Genomic DNA, 10,621 nt, shown 5'->3' with positions numbered 1-10,621 from the left:
GGCATAATTTTCGAGTAGGTGGTTTTACAATTCTTTAAACATACTGAATAAAGGCAATGTGGATCATAATTATGACTATTATTATTATCATTATTTTGGGATTAGGCTTATAAACTGTTAATGTTGTTTTTGGACTTTGGATGTGGACAATTTTGATGCTTAAGATTGATATTTGTAATGCATATTATAGTTGTAATAACCTATTTTTGGGTCAAATCAGAATAGTGGTTTTAGACCCACAAATATAAAGTAGAAATATTTATTTTATTATTTCTTTAAGGTCTACAGCATGATAGAATAATTGTGTGAAAATTTCGTTAAGAAATTTTATCGATTGAGTGCTCAATTTGACTAGAAGGACTAAAATGTAATAGGTGCAAAACTTGAATTCTATAAGTTAAAGGTGTCTAATTGCTATGAAATTTTAAATTAGAGGTCTTTAAATGATAATTAGACCATTATAATTTAGGATGGACAAAAATGGACATGGTTAGGAAAAATTTAAAGTTATACATTAAGGGTATTTTAGTAATTTGGTAAATAAAGAAAGATTAACCTAAATAAAAAAGTGTCCATCTTCTCAATTTCATTCCCCCCATAGCTGAATTTTACAAGGAAGACATAGCTAGGTTTGGCCAACTTTCAAGCTCGATTGTAAGTCCGTTCTTGCCCCATTTTTAATGATTTCTGATATTTTCGATATCGTTGTAACTTGATCTAGCTATTTTGAGGACTAATTTGAAAGAAAGTTAAAGTTTAAAATTTTACCCATGTCGGATGTGCTTTTATTTTGATGTTTGATGGTAGAAAATGCATGTTTGTTGTTAGTTAAACAACATTTGTAAAGTTATTTTCAAAACATCAAATAGGGACTTATTTGTAAAAGATTATAAAATGTGTAGGAAAGTGTGAATAAATGAAAAATGTGGGCTGTTATGAGTACAAGCAATATTCGGCTAGGCTTGGGTTGTGATGAAATTGAAAGAAATTCATTTTACGAGTCTAGAGACTAAATCGTAAAATGTAGAAATGTTAGGGGTAAAAATGTAATTTTTGCCATAATGTGATTTTGGCCTAAATTGAATAGCTTGATGATTTAAATAAGTTAAATTTGGTATTATAGATAAAGAAAAACGAAGTTCGGATCTAGATCGGGGGAAAAATAAAGTAATTGACAAATAGATACTTTTTGTCGTTTTTGTAACCAAGGTAAGTTCGTATGTAGTTAAGCTTTATTATAATTGTATTTCAAATTATTTAATTTTGTATGAATTGTGTAAACGACTCCACGGACACATTCGACGACTTTTGGCAAGCGAGAAATCCCAATCGAACTTTAGGAATAGATTAAGATACAAGTGACATGTCACTAGGGTATTATGTTATGCGATCCGGTACTGGTCCTATACGTCCTACCGGTGGCTGAGTATACCGGCATAGGTTGCGGTTACTTGACAGCTTGTGTGAACAACACCATGTAGTTATGTCTTGACTGCAGCTTGTGTGAGCAGGCCCATTGATGGCTCGAGAGTGAGCATATATGTATTATGAGATAGATGAGGCAATGGCTACACATGTGACACCATGTGTGCAAGGTTTCCCGAGTATCCAATATTTTTATTTCCAGTGGTTCATTGGGTATGTCAACGATGAGAATAGGTATGAAATTATTATAAGATGGTACAGGTATGTACATAAAGCTTATGATTATTAAATTCGTGAAATAATGATTTCAAGGTAATTTGTGATGGAACGAATTATGATAATGAGATTATGATAAATTACATTATCTTATATTACATTACTTGAATGTTAAAGGTATGGTAAGATTTGCTTATTTCTTTCATATGAGCTTACTAAGCTATATAGCTTATTCTGTTTTATTTTTCCATATTTTATAGTGTTACCAAGCTAGCTCGGGTTAGAGGTCATCGGAGATCGCATCACACTATCAAACTGTCATTTTGGGTATCGATGATTTTGAATATTTTGAGTATATGGCATGTATAGGGACTTGGTCATTTTGTTATATGTGTCATCATGATTTTGGCCAAATGTATTGGCTTGTAATTGTCAAAGGCTTGATTTGGTATTTGGCCATGTAAATAGACTCATTTTGGTTAAATTGATTGTAAGCTTATATATATATATATACATATATATATATGCGTGTATGTGCCATGCCCCTTTGGTGATGTGGTTTATATTGATTTCTTAAATGTTGATTGTGGCTTAATGACTTGTTGTGAAATGGATGAGTTTGGTTTATTGGTATGATGGATTATCTTGATAAGTTAATGCAAATTGAAAGTGTCGTAGAGGTGTTTTTGAATGTGAAATTGGTATGTTTGATTTGACATAATGAAATGTCATAAGCATGATAGATGAAGGTATTGCATTAACATGTGTTGGCCATGATTGTAGATATTTTGGTTGCCTAAGTTTACCATGGTTTATGCCATTAAATTTGTGTATGTGTATGTGTAAATGAGGGTGGCAAATGGCTTGGTAAATAGCCCTTATTTTGTCCACACGAGTATGGCCTATCCCATGGGCATGTGTTTCGGGCGTGTGTCCCCTGCACCTTAATTTTGAGAAACTGAATGCTCAGAATTGAGCATACGGGCGTGTGTCTCAGCCTGTGAGGGACACGGCCTGGGACATAGGCGTGTGTCTTGGACGTATGAAGTTTGCAGTTATTTTATGAAAATTAAATTAACCACACGGGTGTGTGACTTGGTCGTGTGACTTCAATTTGTTCATGCATTGCAAAACAGAGAGTTACATGGGTTAGGGATACAGGCGTGTGTGAACACACGGCCTGCCCACGCAGGCGTGTCCTAAACCACACGGGCGTGTGACCCCTGTTTATAACAAAATTTTTCTAAGTTTTGTAAAAATTTCCTGAGTTATCGATTTAGTCCCAAACCACTACCAAAGCATGTTTTGGGCCTCGTAAGCTCGTATTAGGGACTTTATGACTGAAACCAAATGGTTTTAAATTTGGTTGAAATCTATGACTTTGAATTGTATGATTGTTTGCAATGTAAGTCCAGTAAAGCCTCGTAACTCTGTTCTGACGTCGAATACGAGTGAGGGGTGTTACAATAGTTCTTGATGAATACCCGTTAATATGACATGGAAGATGGTTGAAAGATGACAGTAGGTTTTATTGAGTTAGTCATTGCTTGTATAGGTAGTAGGAATGATGTTTTGAGCATGAAGAATGTTTTAACTTGTGAAATTTTAGCATTTTGGGTAAAAGTATCGATATTTATGCTAAAATCTGAAAACTTTCAAAATGGTTCTTATTTCACGAATAATTCTATTTCTATTATTTATCAAAATATTTAATTAGTCATGATTTCATCTCTAAAAGTTGATAGTGGTAGTTGTTACTCTTATTTGAACATGTGTATGCATGTGTATAAGTTCTAATAGTTGTTGTAACAACCTGTAACTCAGGTCCAGCAATCAGACCGGGTGAGTGGTGTTACAGCAACTTTGGTAAACTCTGTATAAGTTAGTCATTTTGGATTATTTCATACTTTTGCTTATGGTGAATGCTCTATTAGATATTAAATACTTAAGCATGAACTTGTAAATTAAGGAAACAACAAACTAGGCTTGGACTAAATTCATATACTTAAAATTCAAGTATGTATATATAGTTTTATCGGTTCACAAGAGGTATTAAAAGTATAAAGAAAAAAAAGCTAAATCTTAGAACAATCGACAAATTGAACAGATAGAAATTTATCTCTAAGACCAAGCAGAATCTCACATTGCGTTTAGATCTAGAGTTCATTTGTACTACATATTTAGTGTTTATGCTTCATTTGGATCATTCGTTTCATTGCTACACATCATGTGATCTAACTGTCTACAGAGTTTAGAAAGGAGTATGTGAGCTCTTGCAAACTAATTGAATGTATAGGAAAACCACATAACATGCACAAAAACATAAGTTAAACAAGATTTTTAACAAAGTTACTGTTCTGCGAATTGGGTTCGCCATATTTATGCGAAGCTTAATTCGTAGTTACCTGTTGTTAGTTACCTTAAAACAGTAAAACATAATATTTTGGAAAACACAATCTTATTCGCATGTTCTTTTGAGTTGGATAAACGGATCTCCTTATAACCCCTCATTTTGACTTAAAGAGTCAAACATATCCATAAGTATAGCATTAAGCTAACACTCTCCAACACACTTGTATATCCCATTGAATGGAGCTTGGCTTGCCATTACCTGATTTCTCCTAACCTGTCCCAAGGCCTCTAACCCAAATCACAAAATATAAAGGTGAGTACTCACAATCCTATGGTATGCCGTTATATCCAACGATTTACAAAAGATTATAGTGTCAATACATTTACTTACACATAAAACTCGCAAACTATGAAGAGCTCGCTGAGCATTGTTCATATCTAGCTCGTAATATAGAGCTTGCATTTTACTATTCATAAAACCGTATATTTAACACAATCATAAAAAAAAATTTAGAGAAGACTTTCAATTGAAACTTAGGATAAAACCCTAAGCTTCTAATTAACTATATGGTTCGCACATACAAGTGGAAACCCCTAAACACTCACCAGTTTGCTAAAATCTTTAAACAAGTTTTGCCTTTCCCTTGTCTTTGCTTGTAGACAATTCTATTAGGTTCACAATTTCACTAACATACACAAGTCACTAATAGTCGAAGCACATTAAAATTCATACATAACACAAGTGAACCTAGGTTCACACATGTTAGTCTTTTGGCGAACCTAGTTTCCTTAGTTGCGAACTTTCTTAGTTACTTCTATACATCTATTCGTATAAAGAAACAGTGTCTTACCTTTAATCTTAAGAGCTAAGTATTGGGTTCTTGTTTTCGTAGAAACTTGACAACAAGAGAAATAAGTAATCGATGAAGAAATTTGAGATAATTTTGTAGTTCAAAAGAATATGGAATTTTAATGAAAAAAGTTTAATTTATAGGTATTGAGTGTTTTGATTGGAATTTAACACATAGGAAAGTGTTATGTGTATGAGTGGTGTTGTGAAGAGGAAATAAGTTGACTTTCTAACTTCGGTATAATTGCCATTTGGATACTCTTAATTTTTTTACAGTCGAGCCCCTACTTTCACTCTCGACCCAAACCATCAATTGTAGCTCGCCAGGCCCTAAACTTCTAGCCCTATTCTAGGATGTTAGACTCACTACTCACAAAGATTACAAGTCAGAAATCAGAAATTGAAAGCAAAAATCAAAAACTTCAGTTAGAGAACATAGAATGGCGAAAATTGTAAGCCAAAATTTTGTAAAGAATTTCTCCAAAAATCGAAAATTAAAGCCAATATAAAAGTTACACAACCTCTAATGGAGTACAGAAGAGATAGCTACCAACTTTGACCAAAAGTCAGAAGCAATGGTGGAGTATGAATCAAACCCATGTTTGAATTGAAATTGAGATAGTGATACAAGTTCTTTTCTTTTGAATCATATGGATGGCAAATGTTGCTCAAACGGCAGTGAAATTGACAAAAAAAACCCTAAATCAGTGGAAGAGAATAGTAAAAAGGACAATAAAGTTAAAAGTGTTATTTTATAGAAGATATAAAAGTAAGAAAAGCCAAAAGTTAAATGATATTCTACTATATAACAATGTCTTGATAAAAAGTTTGAAGTCTTTTGTGGAAAAATTATTGTGCTGGTGATGTAAATAGAGCTTTTTGAGTTTTCTTGGAAAAAAATTTCAAAGAAAAGTAAAGAGAATAAAAGAGCAAGATTTAAAAATCATATCATTCAACCAAAAAATATATTATGTCATACTAAGAAACATAAATAGAAATTAGACTAAATTTCAATGCTCACAATAGAATAAATAAATCAACATTTTTTTTTAAAGAAATGGTTTGTGAAGTTAGCCAAGATATTCTCCATCAGATACATCTCAAAGCTAATATTCAAGCTAAATTTTGCTAACAAAATTGTTGCTTTATTGGATTCTCTTTTGATATATCTAAAAATAGTATTTGTTAAAATCTTCATCTATCTTTTTCTTAGTTTCAATATCATGTCTCAAGCTAGAAAGATCTTCATCTGTAATATGTTGCATTCAAATATATTACACCTATGACAATGGTGAAACTAGGGGGCTGGCAGGGGCGCGGCCCCCCTAAATGAAATTTTTTTTCATATATTCTCTTTAAAATTTTTAAAATTTAAAATTAATAAAGGTAAAATTATACTTTGCCCCCCTTAAAAATATAAAAATTTGATTTAATCTTTTAAAAATTATAAATATGTAGTCTATTAAAATGATGGAATTGTATTTTTTCTATTGTAAAAATTACAATTTAATTTCGACCCTCTAAAAGAATTTCTAGTTTCACCCCTAACCTATGACCAATTGTTTAAAAACTTCCCGTCTCCCTTCTAATCATCGTTGTCTTTTTTGAATCTAAATTTATTATTGTCCCTAATTTAACACATGTACTTGCTAGTAAAAATATGACATGAAAATCAAATTAAATTTAAAGTATAAGAGTGAATATTTCATCAAAACTCCATGGAAAAAACAATATCTAAATTCAAAATACAAAGTAAAACTCAACCAAAGAAGTATTTATACAACTCAAAATTGAAAATTGAAAGTAGCCCAAACTTGAATGTTATAATACATCAAAAGAACATTATAAATGATTTAAGGGTGAAATTTAATTAGGAGTTTTGGTAGCCTCCATTGTCTTCTATCTCTATGTCTTCCATACACTAAAAGTTAACTTAGGTGGAGTTGGAAAATTTTTTGTCATTAGTTATTGATAGATAATTACCTATTTGAAATGATAGAAAATAATAGATAAATAAGGTAACCAAAGGAATTGAAAAAAAATTGATGAAAAATGTAGAATGAGAAAAAAATAAGAATGAGTTAAAAAAATGTTGTAATAGATGGAAAACATTTTTTTAAAAATTTAATAGCCTATTAATTCTAAAGATTGAAAGATTTACTAAAATTTATAAATTGAAAAATTTAATTATTTTCTAGAATACCTAATTACCCTTTTTTAAAAAGAATTGTTGGCTTTTATTATTAAAAAAGAGCCCAAAGTTGAAAAGGCCCAAAAACACATAAAGGAACAAAGTCCAACAACTGAACTGGTCCAAAGCACTCGGACAAATAAAATAAAACAACAAAAAAAAATCAACCCAAATCTAAAGAAGATAAAATCAAACCGACAAAGCATTAAATAAATAAAAAAGTACAATGCACAACCCACCACCCAAGTAGATTTTCCGTTCCTTGAGCATCTGAGCAAAGAAACCCTTCAGTTGCTTTCATAAAGGCGCTGGGATTGTCCAAAAAATCTACATAACACATTTCAGAGTTTCTAAAAGGGGCCTTTTAGAATCGATGACGACGCTTCAGTGTTTTGATTAGCCATACCAAACCTGAAAAGACCCAAAATAACTCTCCGATCTCGTTACTGATTTGCTTCTCCATCCCAAATCATTGAATCGTCGATTGAGGTGTCATTAGGAGCCTAATTGTTGTCAATCTACTTCTACTACCTTATGCGCGAAAGAGGGAATAGCTCTAGCAAGATAAGTTTCTACATTTCTTTTTAGTCCCTCTATTGCCAAGAGACGTGCAACACCATTTGCATGTTTTGACACATAATGAAAAACGCAGTGTTGATACCGCTCGCATGTTGTTCTTATGTTACAGATGTATGCCCCCATTACTGACCTTTCGACTCTCTTTTCTTTTAGTTTTCAGATCACAGCCAAGGAGTCACCTTTGATTTCCACACTTGAAAACCCAATTGAAAGCCTGTCTCAGTCGCTTGGAAACAAGCCATTGCCTCCGCTGCAAAATGTGAAGATATGTTGACATGCATTTTAGTTTTTGAACAGAGAACACTACCTGAATAATCCCGAATAATAATATCTGAACAAGATTTGTTATTTTGTTGACAAAATCCTGCGTCAAAGTTTATTTTAACGAAATGTTCTTGTGGCAACTTCCAAGACACTATAGGTACTATACATACAACTGATTTGTCTCTCCCACCATCACCTTCCACCAAATAGTGCTTAATGAAATTCACTGTCTGTTGCAATGGAATGTTGCCCTTCATGTAATAACTTATTACGCTCAGTCCATATAGCCCACATCACAAAACAAAACACACGACAAAGTTACAATGAGTTATTTACAAAAAAAATGTTGAATCTAATCTTTCATTGATGACTCTTATGTTTCTGTTTGTCGCACGATCCCTAATTGATGCCATATTTCTTTCGTCTGCAGGCATTCCTGGAACACATGTTCCATCATTTCAACACCATTGTGACATCGAGGACAATTTTCTGAAATAATCAGTCTCCCATAATTCAAATTAGCATAAGTAGATAGAAAATTATTTGTAATCCTCCAGGCTGTTATTTTAATTTTGGAGGGCTGGTCTAGGCTCCAAAGTCTCTTGTACAGATTAGCGTAGGGATAGGAATTTTCTTCAGTAAAAATTTTCTTGATGATTATGTATTAACCATTTGTAAGCATTGCACACTATGTACTCCCTTATTGCTTATCCATTCCAAGCTCAAAAATCCTCATGTGGAACATTAGACAGAAGGATGGCTAAGATTCGCCTTGCATCTTCTTCTATAAGGGTAGAGTGTATAACATCCTCCTTCCATTTCCTTGTTTTCGAATCAATTAAATCTGCCACTGTTTGAATAGAATTTTCATGAAAGAGGGACTGAATTTTTTTATTTGGGTTCCTAGGTATCCATGCATCCATTCTCACCAAAACCTCTAAACCCATACCAATTCTCTAACACAGGCCAGCCTCAAGGATAGTGGCCCAAATACTCTTCCAAATATAATAAGGAAGTTAACCTAAACTCGACTCCAAAAAAATTGTAATTGAGAAATATTTTACCTTAAGAGTCCTTGCTAATAATGAATTCGGATAACTGAACAAACGCCGTCCTTTTTTAGCAATTAGAGCTAAATTGAATTTTGATAAAAAGTGAAAACCCCAAGCCTTCATAATCCTTTAACTCACATAAATGTTTCCAATTACACCAACGAATGCCACGTTTATTGCTACTTTTATGCCACAAAAACTGACCAATAATACTCTCAAGTTCTGAGCACAAAGTATTTGGTAATAAAAATATAGCATAGGATAAGTAAGAATAGCTTCGGGGACAGCTTTTACAAATACCCCCTTTCCATCTTGCGAGAGGTGTTGAATACTCCATCAGCTAATTTTTGCTTTCATTCTATCCTTCAAGCCTTAAAAAGCCTATCATTTTCCCCTACTAACAATATTCGGCAGCCTTAAATATTTCTATGGTTTAGTGGACACCTTAAATTAAGCAGTTGAGAGACCAAATCTTTTCCTTCACTCGAGGTGTTAGAGCTAAAAAATGCTATAGATTTATCAAAATTGATACATTTTCCCGAGACATCTTTATGCTCCTTTAGGATACTCTTTATAACATTAGTACCATCTCTCGTCACATCCCCAAATAGTATACAATCATCAGCAAACATCAAGTGGGTGATTTGTGGCCTTCTTCGACAAATTCCCGCTCCTTGTACCAAGAACTCCTAATTTGGAAGTCTCATAAGTGTTGAGAGTCCTTCTCCATAAAATAAGAATGAATAAAGGCTTAAAGGATCCCCCTACCGCAAACCTCAGGCTTAAAAGTCTCACCCAATTTCCTATTTATAATGACTAAATAAGACACCGATTTGACACAACCCATAATGAAATCTACCCAAGATCTTGCAAAACCCATTGTTAGCATCATCATTTCAATAAAAAGCCATTCTATTCGATCATAGGCCTTACTTATATCTAGTTTCAAAGCCAATTGCCCTTTGCTCCCTAGCGTCTTCTTTTTAAAAGCATACAACACTTCTTAAGCTAGGAGAACGTTATCTGTAATAAGTCGACCAGTACAAAAACACTTTGTGCCTCATCAATACAAGAGTTTAGGATTTTCTACAATTGGTTCACTGTTATCTTCGCAATGATCTTGTACAGCACTGAACAAAGACTAATTGGCTGGAAATCTGTCAAACCGGTGGGATTTCCAATCTTTGGGATCAAGAAAATATTAGTCTTATTTATCATCTCCATTAACATGCCTCTATTAAGAATGTCCGAATAGAAATTGCTGATATCCTTTTCTATAATGTGCCAATATCTCTGATAAAAGAGAGCTGCAAAACCTGTAACGCCCCGTACCCGAGACCGTCGCCGGAGTCGAACATGAGGTGTTAACAGACTTAATTCATTACTTAAACAGCTCAAACAATTTATTTTTAAAATTTTCAGTCAAGCTAGCAATCTGCATCACAGTCGCTTAAAAATTCATATCTCAAGTTACAAAACTCTAAATCTAATTCCGTAAATTTTCCCTGAAACTAGACTCATATATCTATTTACTAATTTTTTTCTATAATTTTTGGTCAAGCCAATTAGTACAGTTTATTAGTTAAAGTCTCCCCTGTTTCAGGGTTCGACTACTCTGACCTCTGTGTATTACAAATCAGATATCTCTCTGTACAGAATTTCAATGACTATGAAGTTTGTTTCTATTCAAAC

At 33.1% G+C, this 10,621-nt stretch overlaps 1 long non-coding RNA gene across 1 annotated transcript; it reads left to right on the top strand.

The window, feature by feature from the left end:
- The first annotated feature begins 7,210 nt into the window (after positions 1 to 7,210).
- LOC128282518 (uncharacterized) lies at positions 7,211 to 8,741 on the top strand. The gene is made up of 2 exons (XR_008272812.1): positions 7,211 to 8,034; positions 8,308 to 8,741. It is a non-coding gene; the product is annotated as an uncharacterized LOC128282518 (long non-coding RNA).
- Positions 8,742 to 10,621: the final 1,880 nt, after the last annotated feature.

The sequence above is a fragment of the Gossypium arboreum genome, chromosome 10, assembly GCF_025698485.1.
Source record: "Gossypium arboreum isolate Shixiya-1 chromosome 10, ASM2569848v2, whole genome shotgun sequence".
NCBI classification, from domain to species: Eukaryota; Viridiplantae; Streptophyta; class Magnoliopsida; order Malvales; family Malvaceae; genus Gossypium; species Gossypium arboreum.
The sequence above is the reverse complement of the archived record's forward strand: the minus strand, read 5'-3'. Positions and strand labels throughout refer to the sequence as shown.